The 26,081-nt window shown below is 41.2% G+C and overlaps 1 protein-coding gene across 2 annotated transcripts in view; it reads right to left on the bottom strand.

The window, feature by feature from the left end:
• Window positions 1-26,081, bottom strand: part of LOC131065353 (uncharacterized) — a 127,074-nt gene that overhangs the window by 43,779 nt on the left and 57,214 nt on the right. The gene's annotated exons all lie outside the window — the stretch shown is intronic.

Here is a 26,081-nt window from a genome sequence, read left to right as displayed (position 1 = left end):
TCTCATATATGTAAGTCAGCCCATGACTTATCTATCTCATTGAAAAAACTGGTGCTATTGTAACTGATATAACAGCAGATTAGAACTAATATTTAGTAATCATTGAATTTGTCTGTCTCCTGTTAATTGCAAATTGTGAAAATGTCAAGTTGCAATGAAATGATTTTATGAATGCATTTACATCGCAACATCAAGTCAATTCAAGCCAAAACAGAAAACCAAGAAATTCCAAGCAAGTAAACTGTTTGACGAATTGCCTGTATTGCCAAGTGTGGAAAAACTGCAAAAAAAAGCAGCAAACAGGGTAGGACATTACAAAGGTATAAGAGCACAGAAATCTGCCTACTGACCTGTTGGGAAACTCTGAAGACTAATTTTCAGTTGGGTAGCATGGCATCAAAGGATAGAAAGTGGTTGGCCAAATTGCATTATGAGACAAGTAGCAAACTCAATTTGGAATCTCAAACAAGGAAAGTTGTTCTCAACATTCTGATCCAATTAGAGGGATGTTTGACCGTTGTAGAGCAATCACCTTCTGACATGTTGCAGATAGCTCTTTTTCCTACAGTGACTGCTTTGAGTCAACACAGGTAGTTGAGATATTCAAATGGTGAGATAAGGCTGTTGGTTACTGCTTATTTGATGGAGATCATGATAAATTTAGTACATCAGGAACCCTATAACGATAACACAATGAAGGAGGTAATTCAACTAAAATTGTAGATAGTTTATGTTAGACTTTTTGTCATTGATGTCAGGTAGTTTTTGTCAGGCTTATGCTATTCAAGCTAGAGGTTTACTCAAAGTAATAATGGATTGAGTTAAAAGTGCTTTTCGAGCTACTATTTATTCATTAGATCTTCTCAATTTTGGTTGACCTGCTTGACCTGCTTCAACTCCTTACCCGCTTGCTCCAACTGCTTGCTTGCTTGATTGAGGTGCCTGCTTGGCTGCTTGAGGTGTCTGGCTGTCAGCTTCAGCTAGTTGTTTGCTTACTTGTCACTTTTGTCTGCTGCTACATCAGATTCTTGCCATGTCAGCATTGTATATTCCAAAAGGTGGGGATGTTTTTGAACTTTATTTGTGGCGGCAAAGTTTGATACATATTCAATGCATATTTTTCCTATCTATGGACGGCTTAAATTCCACGATATTTTTGGGGAGCATGTCCACTAAAAGTTTGAGCTGTCGTTTTTTTTTTGGTGTTCTTAAAATTTGATGAAGTGCTTTGATGGAAGGATGCTGTGCCTTTTTCTTACGTGGCCACATGCTCCAGCACAACTTTATCAATTCATAATGTTTTTACGTTTTTTGCCGGATTTGGAAGATGTGATGGTTAAAATTGATTGGTGGAGGAGTAACGTGGTGATACCACGATTTATTTTGTAACCGATGGACGTATGGTGGGTCGGGAAAAGGAAGTGGAGCCTGCTCAAAAATTAAATGTGATGCTGATATTGATTTGGGTCTAGACGTTTTTTTTGTTTTGCCTGAATATCATGTTTATTTTAACGCACAACAATAAGATGCAAGGGCCTTGGAAAATATTAGGGGGTGCCTTCGTGGCCAATATATTTGAAGTTTTTTTTGTTTTGTGGAAGTGCACTACAAGGGAGATATTGAAAAAAAAAAAATCGAGGCTATTTTTCTAATGTTATTAACAAACATTTTGAAGTAGCTTGTGGGTAATAATTCTTTGGCAAAGGTCGTGTTCTTGGTAGAAAATTCTAAAAATCAAAAGCATCGATTTCTACATGTATCAATTTTGTTAAAGATTTCCTGTGTTGATGAGAGTGGGCAAAAGGTGTGCGTGTTATGTTTCTTGGTCGAACGAGAGTGAAGGAGTGAGCTTCTTAAGCTAGGAATAATATTGTTTGAAGGTGAATCATCGGGTAAGTTTATCCTGTGTCTGGAAGTTAAAGTCATGTAAGCTCCTTCAGTGTGGGGGATGAAAACAAATTTTTTAAAATATATATATATATATATTTCGACAACACTTAGAAGGTGTGTGTTATCTGAGTTGAAGCTTATATTGAGCTTGGTGCCTCATCAATTCTGAGTTGGTGCTCTTATTGTTCTTAGTTGGTGTTGAGAGGAGAGTTGGTGCTCTCTTTGATAGTTGCTTATTTTGTAATCTGGGTTGGTGCCCATACTGAGTTAATGAATGTCTTTTGATGTCGTGGTTTTTACCCAAAACGGTTTTCCACGAGAAATACTTGTGTTGGTGATTGCTTACTTTATATTTTATATGGTTTCATGTTTTAAGTTTTTAAAATTCCTGCAATACTGATTCACTCCCCCCCCTTGGCTCTCAATATTGCTTGTGTGCTTTTCAATTAGTATCAAAGACAGTACCTTCTTCAAAAGCTTAAAAGGTTGAAGGCTTTTTTGTGCTTGGTCATAAGATGGATGCCTTGGAAGAGGATTAGCAACGAATAGAGCCCCTCTATTTGATGGATCTAACTACACCTTTTGGTGTGTTAGAATGCGAGCATACTTAATGTCTCTTGGATTTGATGTTTGGAATTGCGTGGCAACTGGCTATACAGTTCCTCAAAACCCACCATCCATTACTGATGAAAAAAAAGCATTTGAGAGCAATGCAAAGGCTATGAATGCTATACTGTGTGGATTGTCAAAATCTGAATTTGTTAAAGTCATGCTTTGTTATACTGCTCAGGCTATGTGGGATAAACTCAAGAATGCTTATGAAGAAGATGAAAAGGTGAAGAAAGCCAAACTTCAGACTCATAGGGCTATGTGGGATAAACTTCAAAGCTCAGTGTAGGGATAAACACTGAGCACCAACTCCAGTATACTAACGCACCAACCTCAACTCAAGCACCAACTTCTATATATTTGTTATATTTCTAATTTTCAATTTTTAAAACTTCCCTCTGACTTATTCAAAGCTACAGGAAACTCCACCTCAGATACACAACTCCGGAATGTATTTTTCTTAAGACAGAGCAATTCAAACTTTCAATCTTGGAATGACAATATTCACAACTTTCAAGCAAACTAGAATCATTCCCTTTCACACAAAACACTTGATTTTAGAATACTTAATGCTAACTTCTCAGCTCACAAAATTTGTATTACACTTTACAAAAGAATTCGAAGCTTATACCCGGCAATCAATAACTTGTGTGCTTTTGTTAGGCATGAACTCTACCCAGACGTCTACCAAACTTGCTTCCAAATAAATAGTTACAATCACACCGCACCATACACAAATCTCATACCACTAATTTCTCCCAGCTTATTCGTTTTTACTCACAAAACTTGCGTATTATTTCCTTTCTCTATTATGCAACCATACCCAATCACCTTTATGACAACCAAAAGAGAAAAGAGGGAAAAAAAAAACTTCACACCTGATATGCCTGTTTTTCTATATGAAGTCTATGCACACTCAACACCCAATGGCACTACTACTACCATAGCTCAAAAAATTATTAAGTACACGACGGTAAACAAATTTGTTGCTACGAACATTTCTTCGAAATGACCCTGTTTACCCTGTGAGCAGCAAAAACAAATTTGTTGCTACGAACATTTCTTCGAAATGACCCTGTTTACCCTGTGAGCAGCAACAAATGTTTAAAACAATTGGAAGATCGTTGTTGAATATCGATCTTCCTCTGCGTTTGAGAGGGGCAGCTCCCTCGTAAGATAAGGGTATATTGTATTTTTGTGGTTTATGAACAAAAAATGTGTTAGAAAAATGAGATAAAGAAATAGGAAATAAACTATTTTTTAAAGTCCCACATATTCAAGTTGAGATACCAAAACTCGATATGATAATCTTGTTCACATACATCATTAAAGGAAGCAAAAGTTATTATTGATGAGACATAAGAAGCATCAACAATAACACATGAGAATGAATTGAACACACATCCAAAACTTGTTCTCTATTTGCTTTTCTACTTGAATGATGCTATTTAAGTCCTTCATACAATGCCTTATGAAAAAGTGGAACCCCAAGTACTGTAGAACACAAGATGCCACTGAGAGGGGGGGTGAATCAGTGATTTCCAAACTTAATCCTTTTAAACATGACTATATGTGTACCGGTTAGCAGATCTAACACAAGGTGGATATACCGGTGAGATAGGGAGAAGACTCAAATGCAAGCACACACAAAAAAAACATCACATAACATCGGATATACGAGGAAAACCCAACATGGGAAAAACCTCGGTGAGAAATGTTGCTGGAGTCTACTGCTCCAATCCAGCCTCACAATAAACACTATTACAAAGTTTAGGGCACGAACCCAAGGAGCACCAACCCCTACACTGAGCTCCAACTCAGTGATTACAATGTTTGTAAATAATACAAAAGTAATACCCCGGTTACAAATGAGTTATGTAACCTCTGCAATCTCTCTTCCGGTTCAGCCCTGCTCTAATCTCTGCTTAACCGATTCTCTGCTCTTCTTTCCTCTCTGCTGCAACCTTACCGATTCAGCTCTTCTCAATCTTGCTGCTTCTATTCTTTGTTTGTTCTTCGATCACTCTGACCTACTGCTTCTTGACATCACTGGTGCTCTTCACTCTGTCGATTCTGTTCACTCTATTGGTGTTGTTCACTCTTTTGCTCAGTCTCTGTCGTGTCTGATCTTTTCTCACACTCACACTTCACCGCTTCACACTCTGCTACCTTCTTACCGATTCTAACACTACCGGTTCATACTACTGTCAAACTCAGTGACAGTCCACCTGTTGCCTTCACCTTGTCAGTTGAACACTTCTTATCAGTTCCTTCTTCAACTCTCTCAATTGCTTTAATGTTTAGCAATAGACTCTCAGACTGATTGTCTCTTAGCTTGCACTCACCAGCGTCACTCTCTCCTGCAGCAGCAAACCACTATGATCTCTGGTCTGCATATTTATCCTTTTTCTTTCCCGCCAAGATGGACATTCAAACTTGCCATGCTAGGGTTCCTTCATCAACCACGAGGCGTATCAAATCAGATCAGATCTCTTCTCTGAGATAGTCAACCTACAACCGATCACCCATCACCACCAATCTCCTAGCTTCCAAAACACTTTTGCTATATTTAGCAAACACGGTAAATTGATCATCAACCTGTTTCTATCAGACATATTAAATGATCTCTCGGTTGCCACTCCAAATCTGATCTGCACCAGAATATCCAGCATCGATCAAAGCATGCCATGGATCGTCATTGTTCATCCTGCCTCGAGCCGCAAACTTCTGCTCTCGACCCATGATTTATGCTATCGACATTAATGTCGACCAATCACCAACTACCTCACCGACAATGCACGGTCCATTTGTTTGACACCTGGACTCCACGTGGCGTCTCTATCGGCATGCACCTCAGCTCAGTTACCTATGTCGGCTTAGACTCTGTCACCGAACACAACATACACTACCGGTACTTACCTACCAGTTTTCTAAACCTACTGGTTATACAACAACCGGTCAATCTTCAAGCCTACACTTTGTTGTTCTGTCGATTGACATACTTACCAGTAACCACCTTGATGACACCATGCCATCAATCTTCAACTCTCTCCATCAGCATTCCGGATGCACTCTTTGTCTGCAATGCTGAACCTTTCCTTCTTCATTAGACCGGTTCTCCTCTCAACTGGTTTGTCAAAGTGACAAACTTATCCTTCCTTTTCTATATCGGTAACTCATCATGCCATCACTTGTTGAACCAGTGCATATCTCTGATTTCATGCACCTGAGGCATCCTCATGTTCCACTATGGTCATCCGGTATAATCCTTCAATCGCCTGCCTTCAACTTCTCTGACTATCTTATCTCAGAGGTTTATGATGCATTCCATGCATGTTGAAAGATAAGGTTAGTATGACCACTTACCGGTGGGAGTAGATCCTTGTCACTCATTCTACTTCCGACATTGCACAGATATGCCTTCCCTGTTTGAGCAAACACAACTTCAGTTAGGCACATAACCCGGTAGACATCCCCTTTGCCTACCTTACTACCTTGTAGTAGTCCAAACTCTGTCGGTCATATCAGCATCCTAAGATAACCTCTTCATCTAGTGGGAGTCCTATTGTATGACATCGAACAAACAGCATACCGGTTGTTTGTCCTTCTTCAATAGCTCACCTTACTTTCTTACTGGTCACAAGCATACCGGTTGGCAACCATACACTGCCAAACCATCACTTACCGGTTATCATTCCATACCGGTCTCCAATACTTATGTCTTCAAAACAAGCCAACACTAACTTGTATACCGGTGACTCCAATGACCACAATGCTGGTTGACATCCTCTTCTTACCGGTGACAAGCTATATTGGTAATTTGCTATACCGGTTGACATCAATGAGAACACAATGCCAACAATTACATCTTATTGAAGCATATATATAGGTGTGGGAAAGTTATCCACTTAGGATAACTGCCCAACTACTTTTCATAACCATTTAAAATAACCTATTAAGGTAAGCACTTAAGATAACTTCCTAAAGTAGTTTTCTTAGAATAACCACCTAGGTTCTCACTTAGGATAACTACTGACTTAGAAACAAATTAGGATAAACCTAACTTTTACAATGAAAAAACCCAAAAGCCAACTTTGATTATGAAAAAGTACAAGTCATGTTACATTAGTTACAATCAATCAAAATCGTGACTTGCAACCAACCCAAAAACTATACAAAGACATTGTCAATATTCCATCATCCTTCTATGTTGGTTGATGGGATCGCTGATGTATTTGTTGATGCTGTTGTCTGGCCTTGCTGAGGAGGGGACTTTTCCTTGAAGATCCTGAAAAGTCTAACAGCAGGAGCAACTAGTTTGTTCTTTGGAATGATGACACTAGATCTCCTCATTCTCCAAATCTTCAAACTCTTGTGAATTCCTTCTAGTTCAAGTTGTTAATCCCACATGTGAGTGACAGAAAGCTTCAGGGATGCAAAAATATCACTAAACCTTTCCATTGCGCCTTCATTGAGAACTTCCCTACCCAAGAGTTCCTTGTTTATCATATCCTGGGAGTTCTTTTGTATGGTTTGAATTTCTTCCATCAGTGACACATTGGTATAAACGGATGAGAACTCATTCTGAACCTTGACTTGTATTTGATCACAAGTCACTACAAGCCTTTCATGTTCTGCCATTACCTGGCTGATACTTACCAACTTCCATTCAATGTGCTCAAGCCAAGTTTTTGAGTAATTTTCACCAACACTTGGGAATATTTTCTCTGCCACTAGGATCCTAGCGTCTATTTGTCATATGTATCATCTCCCTGAGTTCCCTAAGGATTCCTTCCCAGCTTGCTTCTTCTTTCTTGATATTGCCCATATCGTTTTCAATGGCCTCTTTTCTGATTCTTGCTTCGTCATAGATTGCCTTCACTTTCACAAAGAAGTTGGATGCATTTGTTTTCAACTTTTCAAACCATTTTTATGTTGCTCTTCCATAAGACTGGTATTTCTGGAGGCTTTCTATAACTCCTCTTTCAATTTCTCCTTCTGGACCTGTGATGACCAGTGGATGATCTATGTTCAATGGCAATGTAGTAGTGTCCACAATAGATTTCAAGTAAGAAGTGAGGCTCTGCACCTGTTGTATAAGTTGATCTTTAGAGTGCTCTTCCTTTTCAGTCCTTTCTACTAATTTAGCTGCACCACATTGAAATCAACTTTGGTCAGTCATGACGAAGTCAGCAGGAGTGGCCTCGTTCACATTCTTTTCTGAGGTAGGTTGAGCTATCTCCAAGCACATGTTCCCTGAAGTTGGATCTGTATTTATTCTATAGGTAACTTTTATCTTCTTCTTCTTCTCGGGCCTCTGGAAAAGATTTGAAATTGTATCAAATTCTGAACAGCCAATTCTGCCATTTTCCTCTTCTTCATCAAACTTTGTGTTGAACATTATGTTTGAAAATAAAATAAAAATATTCCCAAGGGCGTGAAAACTAAAAGGTTATCGACCAAAGTGTCATATCGAGCATCTCAAAAGGAGTTTCACCGAAAGAATGCTTTCATCGAAATAAAGCATGACGTGTAAAGCACTACGTAAAAAGGTCTTCGGCAGAATATCACTTTCGATAAATGAAGGCAGCCGCTCATCGATACTCCAGTTTCATCGAAAAGCAAAAAGCAAAAGGCAAAAAGTGATTTCAATGAGAAACAACTGCCGAAGAAATTCAAAAAGCATTCATCGAAATACAAATCTCATCGACAGCATTGTATCGAACAAAAACAGAGGGGTTTTATCGATGAGGAGGATGTCGAAGAAAAATGACTTTCGAAGAGCTTGCATGAACTTTCACCGAAGAATAGAACTCATCGAAATATGATTTCGATGAAACTTGCGAGTGACTTATCGGAAGAAAGTTCATTGAAGAAAAGATGATTTCGAGGAGACTTGAAAAGGGTTTTTCGACATAGGCTATTCACCGATGAAGTGATATCGAAGGAAGTGAGCTTTCGATGAAAGGCTAAAGTATCCGGCCGAAGACAAGGGTTTCATCGAAAACTCGATTTACGATCATTTCAGTTGAACAGTACTTCCCGCGAAAGAGTTAAAAGCCCAAGTGAAGAATGTCACATCTGCAATTAAGTTTAAACATTTGAATAGCCGTTATAGACGCAGAGACATTAACTGTGCACAAGTTGCCCATGCAATTATAGCTGAACTGATCGAATTTTTCATGAGAACCAGATTGATGCTAAGAAACTGAAAGCTGCAAGGAATTTGCTGGAATTCGTGAACGACAATCAGAGGAGCTAGACAAATTTTTCAAGTAAGTTTGATTTCTCGTATTTATTATGGAACCGTCTTCTTCTTCTAAAAAGAGTAGGAAAGGGAAAGAGCTAAACCCTGAAGAGAAGCCCAAAAGACAGAAAAAGGAAGGTAGAGCTTTGACTCAGGATTTGCTAGACCAGTGCTCGACATCCAGCGTGAGGTCTAAAAAGATCAAAAGTGAAGAAGAAGGATTGGAAGATAGATTTGAACATCTGGGAGACATATGGACCGAAATCAGGGGACATGAATTGTTCCTGTTTAGTTACAAAAGAAGGGATGCTCCTGAGCCTATAAGTAATCTGTGGAAGAAAAACTTAGGGAAATTGGTAGTCCCAAATGTGTTTGTGGATGTTGAATTAATGAAAGCTCTGGTAGATTGCTATAATCCGAGAACCAAAACCATATGCGACTACCGAGGGAATCCCTTGGTGGTGATTAACAAACAGACTATTGATATGGTGTTTGATCTAGACTGGGAAGTAGAGGAGAAAATTGATATGCAGAAACTGTCGCAAGAATTCTTTAGCTTGGAAAACATCTACAGGACATGGAGATTACCTATTCACCGGCCGAAAGTGGGCGGGTCCATTGTTCCATTCAGCAAAAATGACAAGGTGCCATTCGATGTCAACCATTTCCATCCGTATTTTAAATATACATACTATGCTGCAGCCCAAGTATTAGGCTTAGAGGCTCATCCTCTCATGGATATTGGGGTTATGGTTCTGTGTGCCGATTTACAATCGAAAGACCCTAGGTCAATTGATTATGCCACTTATGTTGCAGATGCCCTAAATCATGGTTTGGAGAAGTTGAAAGGAGACCTTGTGAATATCCATTTTTCATTGTACTCTTTATTGATGCATATTATTCTTTATTGTGGACAAGAAATCAATTTCTGGTCAGAAGATTTCTGCATCAGAGCTTATGATAAGAATGGTTTGAAGAAACCAGTTCAGTTGTGGGTTTCTGCATGGGATCAAAGATTCATGAACAACCAGTACTGGCACTTTCAGGAATATTTTGTGAAACCCCTTAGTGCGGCCTTTGGGCAACATAGAGATTATACTTTGTCCCCTGAGATTAAGAGATTCCTCAGGCCAAAAGACTTCTCTCCGGAGTCCCAGATTGATCACAATTGGGGTGACTGGTATTGCCACAATAATCATACAGAAATCAGGGTATTTGGGTATGAAGGAAAGCCATACATGCTTCCAATTACAGTACCAAATAGGGTGGCTAGCCTGGAGATTGTGAGACAGTTATCTACTGTCAGTGCCAAACATCTTACGGATTTTGGTAAACAGTCCATTGTTCCAGGGTTATTGGTTTTTTCCGATTTTATTGTTAAAAGTTCAAAAAGCTATCATCTACTTCAAAATAAATTAGATTATTATGGCATGACTCTGGGTGAACCTAGAGAGAACTTTGATCTTGAAGGATATATAAGAGCTGCCAAGGCGTCACAAAAACTAAAGGCCGGAATACATGTGGCTAAAATGCCAGATGACTTGATCAAGAACCTTGAAAGGGAAGAGGCCAGGGCTTTGAGAGAAAAAAGCGAAATGACTTGGGAAGCCTTCAAATGGAAAAGAGCAAGGGGGATGGTGGATGGTGACCTGCTTGGAAACCTCCAAGACCCTGTGGAGATAGCCAAAAGGCTACTTCAACATGAAGTAGAGATTACACATAGGGTGCCCCCCCAGTTCCTTCATTTTATCAATACTGAAAAGGATAGTCAACCATTGGCTCACATGTCACCAAAATCATCTGCTAGTAGTATCCCTGTTGACTCTCCTAGAGAGGATTATCCTCCGGGTTTTGAAGCAGAAGTGGATGTAGACACTGGTGAATTCAACATCAAAGATGTAGTTGACATAAGAATGACAGAGCATGAGGACGTTACTGATGACGGATTCGCCTCTTCAAGGGAATTCCTTTCATTCTTGTACCAGTATAAAGGGGCCCATGTGAAACGAAGCATGGCTGGAAGACCCGAAGAAGAACAGATGAAAAGATTACAGGATGAAATCGACACCCTCATGAAGGATATGACCCCTGAGAAAGGGAGGAAAATATTAAAAGAAGCTGGTGTCATCATTTTCTCTGGTTGGGACATAAATTCTGCACTTCTTTTTGACGGATTCTTGAAAAAACAGGATTTGAATCAACAGGTGTTGCCTCAGGAGGTAGATAAATTGTTCCTAGGCTCCGGGTATGATCCTGATCAAAAGGCTCTCCTACAATGGGCATTATATCCAAAGGGAAAAAGGCCAATTATTGTAGATATCGAAGAAACCTTTGGACACCTCATGATTCATCAGGTTGGAAAGACTGACCCTAGGGTCACTGCAAAGTTGAACCTGGATGTGGCCAAATTAAATATGGATCAGACAGAGTTTTTGGTCAGAGAAAATATTACTTATAAGGGCTTATATGAAAAATCTAAAGAAGAGAATCAAAAGTTGCAAACGAAAATATTACAACTTGAGACAGGGATTCCCTTGAATGAATATGCCTCGTATCCTACAGGACAGAGCTTGGACGATGTTTCTGATGCTCTATATTGGAAGTATCAAGTAGATAAGGCTACCAAACAGATAAACAATATCCAGCAAAAAATGGATAAATTGGTTAATGACATCATTGAACACCGATTCAACACCATGCTTATACATGTCGAACATTACTGGAGGGTGTACGCTGGAACTATAAAAGCATTAAGAGAGCATGAAAAATTAAAAGCATGATTGGATGAGGTGATGAGCAGTATTGATGTGATGACGCCAGAGGAGAAGGCTGAAGGGACTTCACACATAGAAGATCATGCTAAGTTTGAAGGTATGCTAAAGCGAGATCTTAAAGAATTGGATGATGGGAGCCCTATTGGAATGCCCTCATTTTATAAAGAAGGAGGAGCAGTGTCCATGGAAGATTTGCGGAATGAGCTTATAAGCATCAAGGATTGGGCTCTGTCAAGATTGGACCGAAGCAAAGACATGGCCCCTACCGTCAACCAGATGATCTTCGAATACCTTTCACAAGGAGAAGAATTGAAGAAACAGAGTGTTAAGATCAAGACTTTCAAAGAGGATGATTATATTCATCATTTAGGAATTCTTAATCTCTTTTTACTTAAGTTTGTTAGGAATATTCGAATTAACGATTAAACCTTTTGAAAAGACACGTCTTTTCATATTTGGCTCTTGCTCTCATATATATGTGAGAAAGGCTTTTTGTAATATGGTAACAAGTTAGAATAGGAACAAGATAGCAATGTATGCCCACCTGTAAGTTCTCTGTTATACAAATTTTGATGGAATACATGCTATGATCAGTTGTTTTTCTTTGCGTATGTGTTGTGGATTATTCCATTTTGTTTTGGCAATCGCTTGTGATATTATCTAAAGAGATAAGGTTATTCATATTCTTGGAATGAAATTTATGCTATATGTTATAAAGTTGAAATAAAAGTTCTGCTTGCGAATTGTAATTGTTCTTCGCAGTGCTTACTTGAATGGTCCCTTAAGGGTAGGGTTAAATTCGTTCAAGCAACTTATGATATAAGCATTCAATTGATCTCAAAAGATATAATAACCGACAGGTCCATAAAGGGGTGGGTTAAAAAGCTGTCTCACAGGTTCGCATAATAAGTCCTAAAGAAAATATAATGACTCTGTAGCCCAAACAGCGAAGAAGGCACTGGTTATTTACAGATTACACTTATCACCGTATTTGTCATATGTCATTTTAAAAGCAACAGGAGTAACTAAGTAAGAAACATAGATCGAATAGCTTCTACAACAACAATCTTGAACTCATCTGCTATATCTCCATCCTAGGAATCCATGCCATCTTAAGATAGGAGGAAACCAGATCAAAACACTTAATCTGCTATAAAAAACACCGGTCATTAAGAACAACTGGTGAATAGGTACACCCACCTAGGTCCTGCAGAGCCTGAAGTGAGAGAGTTAACAACTAAACAAGTTCACTCTATATGTTGGCCAAGTCAATTGGAGGGTTTGATCATAGGAGTTGGCATTTCCTTAGAACCTATCCAATCTGTTGATTTGAGACCCAACACTTTGTTCAACCCATGAAAGAGAAGGATCTTGGGAAGACTCAGGCATGTCATTATGTTGAGGATGTTGTGGCATGAATGAAGTAAAAACATCTTGTCCCAAGACTTCTTCTGAAGAAAACATTGTTTCTGTCAAAGATGAGGATGGCATATTCAATACAGTGTCCTGAATTTCATGGTGAGGGCAGTCAATGAGGATAGAAGGGGACATGGTGGGTATCCCTTCATTGACTCCGATGTCATCTCGAACTTCATTCGAGTTTCTTGTTTTGCTTTCTTCTTGTGTACATCCCATTATTTTCTCTTTAGACTTAGATTTCTTCCTCTTGCCCTTGGGATCATCGCTACAGGTGCTTTCGAGGTTATTCCTCCTTGGCGGATCCTCATCACAGCCATCTCTTTGAGCACTTTGTTGAAAAGAGTTGCTTGCAGCTGGAATTGGAGATGGCACTGAAGAGGTAGTGTCTCCTTGATGACTACTCTTTCTCCTTGGAGTCTCTTTCGCGTTTGAAGGTTTTGTTGCAGTCATCTCAGCTATCTTCTTTTTGATCCAAGCTTCTGACCTTTTGATCACAAAGGTTGTCCTTTCACTGATCTCTCTGACTTCTGGATCCGCCCAATTGATAGTTGGGAGGGGTTCAGCTTGAACTTTCTCATAATAGAGAGGATCTACTAAGTCTGATCCATCATCTTCTATCACATCAATGACCCAGTCCATTCTGAACTCTTTCATCTGACTTATGATGAGCCTTGTCCAATCTCGTCTCCTAAAATCAAATTCATCTTCACAATCCTCCTACAAGTCTTCAATATTAAGGAAGCGGATGTATCCAGGACCTAACTTCAGGTTATCTCTGACATATCCCTTGCTATCAAAAGGGAATCTCATTTTGTAACCATACAAATTGATTTTGACTAATACTCTTTCCACATTCTTTGCATCTGAGATGGACCCGCAAATGTAGCAATTGAGCTTGATGGGGAATAGGATACCAATCTTCTTTTTATCTCTGCATTTCTTCTGAACTGCAGCTAATTGCCTACAAAGCTCAATCAAGATGAGCTTGTCATCAACATATCTCGGCAACTTGAATGGGTAGCCATCAAACCCACCTACCCATAGATATGTGAATTTTGGAAACTGAATAAAAAAACTCGCGTACTGTTTTACCAATGCAGCTGCTTGTGCTGATATCCTCATAGCTGTATTTCCCTGGAGTAGCCTTACTGCTAGCATTGTGAAGGTGTCGTTGACTCTCCTGAAATGAATGTAGCTTTCCTCCAACTGCAACTGTTTATAATAGTCATATACTTGTGTTGTTTGGTTGAGCACACCTCTAGAGCTAAGTCCTGGCCAAGGTCTCAGATTAGCAATTGCATAAACAAGGTAAGAAGACATGGAAGTGCTGACTTTCTTTAAAGTGGACCAACTGTTCGTGCAAGCTATCAATAATGAGACTACCCCAATCAATGAATTGTTTCCCTTCTGAAACAACTAAGATGAGAAGGTACATCCATATTTCAAAATTTATCAAATCTGCACTTCCCATCGATCGATGAAGCAGTACTATCAAATTGGAGAGTTCTCTAATGAAGAGGGAACGATGAAGCATCTTAGGGAGCTGAGACTTCCCTCCTTTGGGAGACTCCAACCAGTTTTTAGCTAGGTTGTTTAAGCACTTACTTCTATTCTCACTAAAATATTTGAGTGCCATTTGTTGATCAATGTAGTGAAACTTTTCTCTATATGGTAACCTGAGAACTATGGCCATAGATATTCCATCAATCTTAGCCATCAATTGGCCATCAACTGTCCTAATTTCTCTAGCTTCTGGGTTATACCCCTTTACACACTCATATACCAAATCAGGACACTGCACCACCACTGGAAACCCTGCAGCATGAGCTAACCCATTGTCAAAAATCCTTTGTGCCAATGCTGACTGGTTTTCATCTATTACTGATTCCCAAAAGCTCTGCCAGCTTATGTGACCAAGTTTTGTGTCAAGGATATTTGGAAAAGTTATATCAATCATGGGAGCGTACTTGTATCCTTGGTAATCATACTTCATGATGCTGATTTCTGATATCAAGACTTTACTTATGATGTTGTAGACTAAACTTGGAAAGTTGTGAGGCTCATTTGCTAGAAGCAATTCGTGAGTCTGGCTGATTAATAAACACCCTATGTAGACCCCGTCTCCATTGTATTCAATGAGATAAGCTCTTCTTTTAGTCACTGACTGTCAAACAAGTTACAGAGCTTGTCAATGTTTTCTACCCTTAATGTTTTGAAAACTGGTTATATCCTCTATTCCAAAGTTCTTATCATTCAGAGTCGTAAGAACATATTGTTTCTTTATTGTATTGTTAAACAATTCACATCCTTGTATATGCTTCTAAATTCTACGGGCTATGAGGGTGTTGCGGATTTGTTTTCATACCTGTCAACTACAAAAGCATGTGTCATTTTATGGCTTTTGGTCTAGTTGCAAAAAGCAAAATCTTTGGAGATATTTAGCCTTTATTCATACATGATTTACAGCCACCAAGAAAATACATTCACACAACCATAATATCTCTGTTTGGAATCTTCTTAAGATAGCTACCATAAGCATGAAGATTTGTTTAAGAAGTCCTAAAGCCTTTCGACAAATATATCTTCCACATATTTTGCAACTACTGCTTTCCATGAGATGTCTCCTAGAGGTAATCTGATAAATAGTTCACACACCACTTGCACTTCACATTTTTCATGCATGTTCACTGGAGAATCTCCAACTATGATTCCTGCCAATAAACCATTCTCTTCTTTTGCTTTGGTGAATGTAAATCTTTTCTATAGCTACCAATTTGTATTTACTTGATGGATTCGGTCAAAAAGTTAGCATTCCTTGTCAAATGCTCCCATTTTGTGTAGGCAGGGAGGTCGCTGAGAAAGGCTATGGAATTTGATATTACCCTTGCGTTTGCATCTGCTTGAAAGATTCTAGACCTGTTTCAGCAAATATATTTCGTGCATATCCTGAATTTGTAGGATTCCATGACACAAGGTCTTCTTTGAGGCTGTTTGCAAAACGTTTCGCATGCTCTGTCTTATGATTTGTGTTTCGCATGTACTTCAATACTCTACAATTTGATGCATGCTCATTTCTTTGTGCAAAGCTTACATTTCCACGTGTAAATGAAGGAGATGTATTTGCTTAGTTTTTTAGATAGTGACAATAAATGCCTTATCTTTTCAGCTATCGGGCCTTTGTAATGCTTTCCAAACTGTTTGAAATGGCTGACAAACTTCAATGAAAACTTGAATACACCGAGCCTTGTTTCGTTATCAGGCCTTTGGAGACGTCTATCAAACAAGCCATGGATGAGCTTTCACATTTCATATACATATCTATGTGGGTACTTGCAACGTATAGCATCTAATAAAATTCCTCTGCAACTTCGCGCTTTGATGGATGTTTATAACCTTTTCAAAGGCTCCTATTTTCCGCGAGTGGAAATGACATTGGCAAAGATTGTTAAATTTGGCTTCGGCCTGCCAAATGCATTTGTTCTCAAGTTTCAAATTTGCTAAGCCGACTACCCTCGTTTAAGGGATAATTGGTAGTTATTGTAACTGCTAATCAGCTTCTTTACGAAGTTGGCCAAGTTGCCGATAAAGATGGACGATGGAATGATTCATCTTTCCGAACTGATCTTGATCTCCATCAGTGATTTGCTAAAGTGCCATAACTTGCCGATTAAGGTAAAAACATCCGTTTGACATTTGTGAGATGACATGACTGCCACCTCCTCTATCAGTTACTCGAGCAGTTTGAAGAAGGGACCAATATGTATGCTTTTTGGTGACTTTCGAAAGAGTCACAACTTGCCGAAAGGAACAGCCAGCTAAGTTCCCGATAAACGTGGATGATGGAGTGACTACGTCTTCTCAAACTAATCTTCACCACATCGGCAACTTTTGAAAGTGCCACAAGATGCCGAAGTTGGAATGGCTAATGAACCAAGCGCAATCTTTACTTCATAGGCAACTTATGTATGTTGTAAAAGTCTCTAAAATGTTTGAACATTTATGAAAACAAAATTACCAACTCTCAGTGGAAACTATGGCCAAAGAAACTTGCCGATAACACATTCAAATGCTTTTGAAAGATAAGGCCAATATTTGCATTTTAATGGGTTCGATGAACAATGTGAAGTGGCACATCTTTCCTTTACTATCGGCTTTTAGAAGACAAAGTAATGTTATCATTGGCCTTTTGAACAACTAGACCAACTTGTCGATAACAAACCTACACCATTTGCATGTCAGAGAACGTTTACAAGTTGACCAAGTCACTAAACAGTCTGATTGCTCGAGATTTCAACATTTTGCATGTACTTCTCGTAAAAATAATTACACATTGACGACACCTGATCGAGATTTGCATTGTTATACTTCCATAAGACAAAATCTCATTTGAGGAATCTTGTCGATTCATGAGTGTATTTCTTTCATTGTCCCTGATGAAAGTATCAATGTACACAAAAACTGCCAATGAAGACTAGATGTGTTAGAAATATAATGTGTAACCCTTGCAATATTAATACATTCTTTTTTTCATTTCCACCAATCTCACCGATCACATTATTTTTTGTGGGTAATTGCATGCTCATTTTTTCTTTTTTTCTTTAGTCACCTCTTATCCTTCATCTTTTTGATTTTCCACTTTCTATTTCTTGCAGATGTCTATAGTCCACTTATACGTATATCAAATCAATAACATGAACACGTTGGGAAAGACATCAAAAAGAGTCACCCATATAGACATCGAAGCATGCCATTGGTAAGATAGGACCAGGTGCTACTAGATGACAATAAGGAGTTATTCTCATGGCTACTCTTATCCAAATTCGTGTTTTGAGTTACACCTTACAAACATCAATTTTTCAAAGTAGGGAATGATTGATTGACACTTTGGCCTTGAATATAAAATGATGTTTGTCAACACAATTTGAAAGCATATGGAATGGTAGGGTATATTAACCCAAAGATAGGGTTACATGAGTGCTATTTTCAAAAATTTGGGTCGAGCTCAAAAACGGGGCAACAATACACCATGCCCAGAATCAATAAAAAGAAATTTTCTGAAAAATTCAACGCCTTTTCCCAAAGACCAACAAAGAAAATCAATAATCAATTTACAAAGCAATCTTAGCACATATGCTGGAAGAATACACAGAGCAATCTTAGCACATATGCTAGAAGAATACACAAATCGCATGAAACGTCCAACCCACGTCTTAAGAGCATTAATTAAACATTAAAGTTAAATATTTATATTTAACTTAAGGAGGTTTAATTAAATTACCCAATTAATTAATGGCTCATTAAATTTGCACCTCCATACACCTCCAACTAAATACACCTCCACTATCCACGAAGGCACCAAAAGGATTAAAATAGACTTTTCGCTTACAAGAGGGCAGAGCTGGTAATACATTTTAAAGTCTTCCACGAATTCAATTAGACTTACAAATCTGAATTGAAACCTCCACTTCCAGAAAATAAGGAAACATAACCACGTAAACACAAATTTTTTTTTGAAACAAAACTTTGCTGGAGAATATCAACTCTACTTTTGGAGACAAGGAATGACTTGGCACTTAGACAAATAAAGTTGCTGACCAAGTGACAAGTAGGCACTCACACACCCAACTCAATCACGCCCAACTAGCTGAAGTAGGCAACTAAGTAGCTGAAGCCCACAACTAGCCAGCTCAATCAAGATGCATAACCAAACTCAATTAAGCCTTTGACATGAATAACAAACAATTCAACAAGTTGTGTGATCAAGGACACAGTTTGAGTTTTAATTCAGACTGTTGTGAAGTTATAAAAGATGGTAAACATATTGCAAATGCAAATAGAGCTGCTAACAATTTATACACTCTTGATGATATCAAAAAGGAGAAGTTTGGAGTATTTCCACTCCATCGAGCTGCCTGCTTGGACTCAGGGGGAGTTCTTTCATTGTCACATTCTTTCAGCCCCATTTTTGTTATGCAGGATGGTTTCAGCTTTTGCAGGTTGGTTTTGTCATTGATGTCAAGGGAGAGAAGTAAGTTTGGGGGAGAAGTATCTCAAGGGGAGCAGTATTTGTTTTGTTGGTTTCAAGAGGTGACTTTGCAGGTGGGGTTGCCATCAATGAGAAAGGGGGAGATTGTTAGACTTTTTGTCTTTGATGTCAAGTGGTTTTTGTCAAGCTTGTGCTATTCAAGCTAGAGGTTTCCTCAAAGTAATATTGGATTGAGTTTAAAGTGCTTTTCAAGCTACTGTGTATTCATTAGATCTTCTCAATTTTGGTTGAGCTGCTTGAGGTACTTGACGTGCTTAAGTTGCTTGCCCTGATTCAGCTCCTTGCCCACTTGCTCCAACTGCTTGCTTGGTTGATTGAGGTGCCTGGTTGGCTGCTTGAGGTGTCTGGCTGTCAACTTCAGCTAGTTGTTTGCTTACTTGTCACAGATTCTTGCCATGTCAGCATTGAATATTCCAAAAGGTGGGGATGTGTTTGGACTTTATTTGTGGCGGCAGAGTTTGATACGTATTCAATGCATATTCTTCCTATCTATAGACGACTTAAATTCCATGATATTTTTGGGGGGAATGTACACTAAAAGTTTGATATCCTTGTTAATGAAGACATGGTGAAAAAAAATTCAGATGAAGGGGATCAAGAGAACAAATGTGACGATGACTTCAAATCAGTTGCAAATGGAGAGCTCTATGAGGCCAAACAGTTCAAAGAACAGGAGACCAGATAAATGGCCAAGGAGATTGTTTGCCCTCTCGGGTAAACGGTTAAATGCAGAAAGTAAATGCACAGAACATAATGGAAATATATTAAATAACCAGCCTCTATATTAATTCCACAGTCCATGTACAATAAGTGCTTATAACATTACATTTGACATGACTAACATGATCCTACTTCGAAGAAAAGGTACACCATATATAATACCCGAAGGGGTGCGACACAACCGTCGCAACTCCAACTACCTACCCGTCAGCTAACTAACTGACCACCGTAACTCATTATTACCGACGACAACATAAACATAATATAACAACATAACATAATGATTATTCTCGTCAACATCATCCCCCCCAAGAAAAGAAGTCGACTCCGACGACTTAATACAAAATAGAGATGAATGGCAGGAACTACTGGCGCCAGTCGGGCCCGGATCTTATACACTTGCTGCATCCTCGCCTAAAAAACCCGTTTCTGCTACCATCCGATGCTCAAGTGCGGATTTCACCAATATTGCTTTCTTTGCCATCACAATCCTCCTGTGCTTAACCCAAACTTGTCTGCAAAACACGTTTTTCAGTCTTAGCTTCCACCAACTGCTACTCAATTGATACCATCTCCCTAGCCAATTTGTCCTCGATAGCCACCCGTGCTGCTCTCCCGGCATCCAACTCCTGGGTACGCTGAACTAAGTCTCACGTGACTATTGCCTCCAACTTGGTGGTCAGCTCCTCCCGAGCCCTCTGTGCATCCACCAAGGCAACCTCACGTCCAGCCGAGACATACTCTGAGTTCCTCAAAGCGTACCAGTCATGCCATGAGGTGGCCACAATCCGCTAGCACAAATGCTAGGAGACACCTCAAATCCTCCATCACACTCCCCAAAGGCCAAAAACTGAACTGAATAACTCCCTAGTGTCATACAACTGCGCAGACCTGCAATGCCTTCCCTCAAACTCTGTTTGTTCCCAACCTCCAAATCCGTCTCCCGCTACGGCTTATGGCTTCCCCGCCAATGCTTAGCTGCAGGCTTCTTTCTCACAGTACGGACAACCACAACACTTCTCGTGGTCTTCTGTAGCTCAAAATAAACTGGGGGTCTGGGGGCAACGCCCCCAGCGAGGTCGAGGGGCAGCGCCCCTCGCGAGGTCCTGGGGCAGCGCATCATTTCAGTGATATTTTAAGATGCCAAAAACCCTTCTTTTCCAGTGTCCTGGCTTCAAACTCCAGCAAATCATTTTAAATCTGGCCGTCGTCGTTTTTTTTTTCTTTTTTTTTGGCACTGTAATTTCCCCAATGGCATCCCGGCCATACAACCTTCCTGTACGGTCAACAACAGCACTGGCACCTCCGATCGTGCGGTCAACACCCTCCACCGTACGTCTGTGTTTGTTTGTGCGGGGGCTGCGTTTATGTCTTCGTGCTCCGCGACAGCAGTGGTTTCCACCGCACGATGGTTCCACCGCCGGTGTTGCCACCGTACGATGGTTCCACCGCACGGTGGTTCCACTGCCGATGGCCCCACCGTCGATGTTGCCACCGCACGGTGGTGCTACCGTACGATGGTTCCACCGTGGCTTTCTTCTCCTTTTTTTTCCGTACGGTCAGCTGACCCGTACGGCCATACGATTTTTTTTTCTTTTTTTCTTTTTTTCTTTTTTTTTTTCTGCTAGAGAGTCTTCTGTTGGGGTCCCCTGTCTCTGAGATCGCCCTTCATCCTTCTCAATTTTCCTTGCCCAAGGGTCTCCTGTTGTGGTCCTGTGCCTCTTGAGTCGCCTGCCTCGCCTCTCAGGTCCCCTTCCATCCGCTCAGGTCCCCCTTTGAGCTCTAGGGTGTCCTTCCGACCTCTCGGGTCCCCTGCGCACTTCACGTGGTACGGTTTCAATTTGTACCCGTTGGTGGCAAGTCTATTTTCCATGGCCATCCGAAGACCTGGAACCACAAATTCTACAGGGACCACGACCTCCTTCCCGTACATAAGAAGAAGAAGAATAATAAAGATTTTGAATACTGCGGTCTTGCACACAGGGTTCCAATCGTTGCTGACACTCTTCAGATTATTTACGTCGCCAAGGTTTGGGGCGTCTCCCTTCCAATATTCTTTGTATTCCAGCGGGTACACCTCTGTTGGTTGCTCTGGTTCCTCTACTTCGAGCCTGTAGCTTTGGAACATTTCGTAATCCTCCATTTGCCAATGGAAGAGCCCGTTAAATGAGCATACCTCATCTTCAGAACATCCCTCCAATTCGAGCACCCCTTCATTGTTCGGCTCCATCGCGTTCTTGCCCTTGCTTTCATCGGGACCCCCTTCCCTTTTATTAGAGTCCTCTGAGTCCGAGTCTGAAGAGGCGAGCTCTTCACCGACATCTTGGGTGTGTAGGTCAATGGTATATTTCCGCCCTCCCTTCTCCATGGAAAGTGTATTTTTCTTCCAGTTGTGGTTTACCCTCGCGTTGATCAACCACGCTCTCCCCAGGATGGCATCATAGCCTTTCTTCTTCGAGGGAATAACCACGAAATCTAACAAGAATGGTTGCGTACCAATTGTCACTTGCTGGGCCATCAACAGCCCGAGTGGCTTAATGCCATGTTGGTCCGCTCCCACTAGGTTGAATGTGGGTGGCCATAGGGTGGGTTTCCCCAGCCGCTTCCATGTTTCTTCTGGTAGTACATTCACCCCAGATCCCCCGTCCACAATGGTGTCCTTCAGAATGGTCCCACGGATACCCATTTCTACCACGGCTGGGTGTCTACCATTGCTCAAGGCTAATAACATTGGGTCAGTCGAAGGGCTGACGGAAACCTCCACCTGTGTGTACTCTTCGAAGCGGTGGCGGGAACCCCTACCTGTGGTGCACTCGACGATGCGGTGGCAGGAACCCGTACCTGTGGTGCACTCGACGATGCGGTGGCGGGAACCCGTACCTGTGGTGCACTCGACGCTGCGGTGCTTTGCACATTGGTGAGGATGGCAGTCCTCAATTGTGGCATAGAGTCTAGAAGGTCTTTTACCTTTATCGGCACCTCCATCTGCAAGATTTGCCCAATGATGTTATTTTCCGCTTCCATATGGGATGATGTACTCGCCACCTCATTGTCCCGTCGTTCGGTCATCATCTCACGTTCAATATTGGCCTTTGCCTCCCGTAATCTCTCCTTCTCCGTACGGGGGTCTAGATAAGTGGCTTTTTTCGTCTGGGCGCAGGTGATCGCCAATACTTCTTTCTCACCAGTCTTCTCAGCCTTCTCAATGTTGAGGAGATTAACCCCTGCCTGCGGGCAATTTGCGTCCTCATGGTTGCCTGGCCCACACCAACGGCAGATGTGTTGAGGGGTGGCTTCCTTCGTGCAATCACGGGCGAAGTGCCCCCACTGATTACAAGCCCTACATTGGATGATTGGCCGGCCCTTGGCGTCATACTGGATACGGCTTCCGTTATTGTTATTGTTGCTACTCCTTCCGCCACCGCGTCTGTTGTCCCGGTATCCTCTAGATGATGCCGTTGTGTTAGTATGTTGGCCGGTACCCGTTGGTGCGGATGTTGTGGCCTGCTCCGTGAACAGCCCCTGGTTCATTTGCGTACTTCGGGTTTTCATGTTGTATGGGCACTCCTTGGTGGAGTGTCCCATCACTTGGCAAATCTCACAGAATGCCTTCTTTTGGCAAGTACCCTTTGTGTGCCCTTCCTCTTTGCACTCAGTGCACCATATGTCCCCTTCGTTCCGACTAGTGCTTCTCATTATTTTGAATTCCTTTCTCATTCGCTCCATGTCTTTCTGGAGCGCTTGCACCCGTTTGCCAGCCTCGCCATCACTGCTGCTTTCCTGTGAAGAGTCATCGTCCTCGGATGAGGATTTATTACTTTTCTTCTTCTTTGATGTTTTGTGTTCGCTCTCCAAGTCCATCGCCCTATTATAAGCGTCGTCATATGACGTCGGGGGTACAATTTTCATCTTCCTCCGTAGGGAGGATTTCAACCCTTCAACGAACCATCGTTTCTTCAATCCATCTGCGGGTTGGCTTTCCATTTTACCCAAGAGTTCTTTCAGCCTCCGACTGTATGCCCGTACTGTCTCCCCGGTACCTTGTTTGGTACTGTATATCTCCGTTACAATTTCATTGTCATCACGGAGCAACTGAAACTCCCTCGTGAATTCCTTCTGTAGATTGGCCCACGTGGCCACTTTTTGCTTGTCCACATCAAAGTACCAATCTATGGCAACTCCTCGTAACGTCGCTGGGAACTGTTGTACCCAGTCATCCTGGTCCATTACTCCGTTGGCGGACCAAATGGTTTCACATGTACGGCAGTGCCGTAAGGGGTCTTCCTTGCCCTCCCCTGTGAACTTTGGCAATTTTTGTTTACTCGCCATCCCACCGCTGGGTCTCGCTCCTCTAATTCCTTGTGTGCTTGTGCCTGGCGATCCTCCGCCTCCTGCAACTGAACCTCCACTCGTGGGTCCTCCGGAAAAAGTTGCTGACACCGAACCAACCAAATTGCCTCCCGTACGGTACCCTTGTGCTCCCTCGGCACCTTCGGTCGTACCGTCACCTTCCGATGTCTCCCTCCGGTTGTCCTCTGAAATGGACAAATTCTTTAGCAAGTCTCTGGTAGCGTCGATCAGGTTTAGACTTCGCCTTGTTTGTTCCACCAACTCTTCGCGGCTTCTTACCCTACGGTGGTATTCTGGTGAACTGTAGAGTTCTCCTTCGGCACCCTCCGTGACTCCTTCTGGCAGCCCTACAACAGTGTAGACAGTGTAGTTCTCTCCGTCTATCTCTGCCTCCGCAACCTCCGTGACACCTCCTGGGTTCCCTTCGGGCAACCCCTCGGCCGATCGTCCCTCGGCAAGCTGCCTTAGCCTACGCCTTCGTTCTATCTGCTGTCTAAGATTCAACGCGGTTTGTGCCACTTCCCATTCGTCACTCTGTATCTTTTTATTTTGTCCTTATTTAGTCTATTGGGCATAAGTCACTTCCATACACAGCAAACACACGCCATGTACACAAAAAAAACTTTTATTATTTTTATTTTTATTTTGCCTTTCGGCCACAATTTATATCAGCAGTGTGTCGGGATTATTACAAGGTTCAATTTCCTCCTGGCCTGGCGCCATCTCGTTCCGTTACCTGTCGGCTGTTCTCTTCGTAGCGTTGCAGGATTTGTTGTCGTCGCTCTTCCTGGGCAATCTCCTCCAAGCGGGCTTGTTGTGCCAGCGATGCCTGTGCAAGCAACCGGGGGAGGTGGTTCATCAACCGGTTTACTGCCGGGCTAACCTCCAGCGCTGTCCACACGGCACTTGGTGGGATTTCTGCCTCCACCGCTTCTCGTCGAACGTATGTTTGAATGGCTACCTGGAGCAAAATCGAAAATCCTCGCATTGCCGTGTCTTCTCCTGTGTAAAGTTTTGTCCACGCGTCGTCGGCCTCCGAGTTTATTTCACCAACGGGTAGGCCCATTGTGTCTGTGCACCATCCGTGTCTTCCGTTCCCGAGTTCGTCTAGGCAGCGGCGCCAAATGTTTGCCCTCTCGGGTAAACAGTTAAATGCAAAAAGTAAATGCATAGAACATAATGGAAATATATTAAATAACCAGCCTCTATATTAATTCCACAGTCCATGTACAATAAGTGCTTATAACATTACATTTGACATGACTAACATGATCCTACTTCGAAGAAAAGGTACACCATATATAATACCCGAAGGGGTGCGACACAACCGTCGCAACTCCAACTACCTACCCGTCAGCTAATTAACTGCCCGCCGTAACTCATTATTACCGACGACAACATAAACATAATATAACAACATAACATAATGATTATTCCCGTCAACAGAGATCAATCAGGTAATGGAGGAGCTTGATTGCATCCAAAAGGAGTATGATCTTGCAAATTGTCCCATAAAATAAAAAAATAAAAGTTTGGATCAGTAGGACTCAAGAGTCAAGACTCCTTGTACCAGAAATGATGCAATTCAGATAACTATACTATCAATCAATCATTATAGAATGTCAAAGCTATCTGCAATCCCCACCCATCTACTCTTAGACTCGTGTCCAGATCATCATTCAACAATCTTAATTCATGTAATTAGTGTGTCGTTCTAAAGTGTGAATCCCCAATGAAGCATGTTATCCAAGCTTACAACACCGGATCAATTTTAACAATTTATTTGAAACCTCTAGGCCCACATTTGTGATTTCAAAGGAATTAATTTTTGGCTCAATCTGAGGCTAGCTGATGATACTAGGTCCACTCCAGAGCACTATCATTTATTTTTATTCTACAATTTCCTGGCAATGGCTTTAAATATGGACTTATCATTTATGTTTCGAATCTCTTACTTTGTACCTCCCAACAATATGAGCTTCTTATCATTACCGTCCCTGTTAGGCAGTAAGCTTTCTAAAAGCAT

Source organism: Cryptomeria japonica, chromosome 1, assembly GCF_030272615.1.
Source record: "Cryptomeria japonica chromosome 1, Sugi_1.0, whole genome shotgun sequence".
Taxonomy (NCBI): Eukaryota; Viridiplantae; Streptophyta; class Pinopsida; order Cupressales; family Cupressaceae; genus Cryptomeria; species Cryptomeria japonica.
The sequence above is the reverse complement of the archived record's forward strand: the minus strand, read 5'-3'. Positions and strand labels throughout refer to the sequence as shown.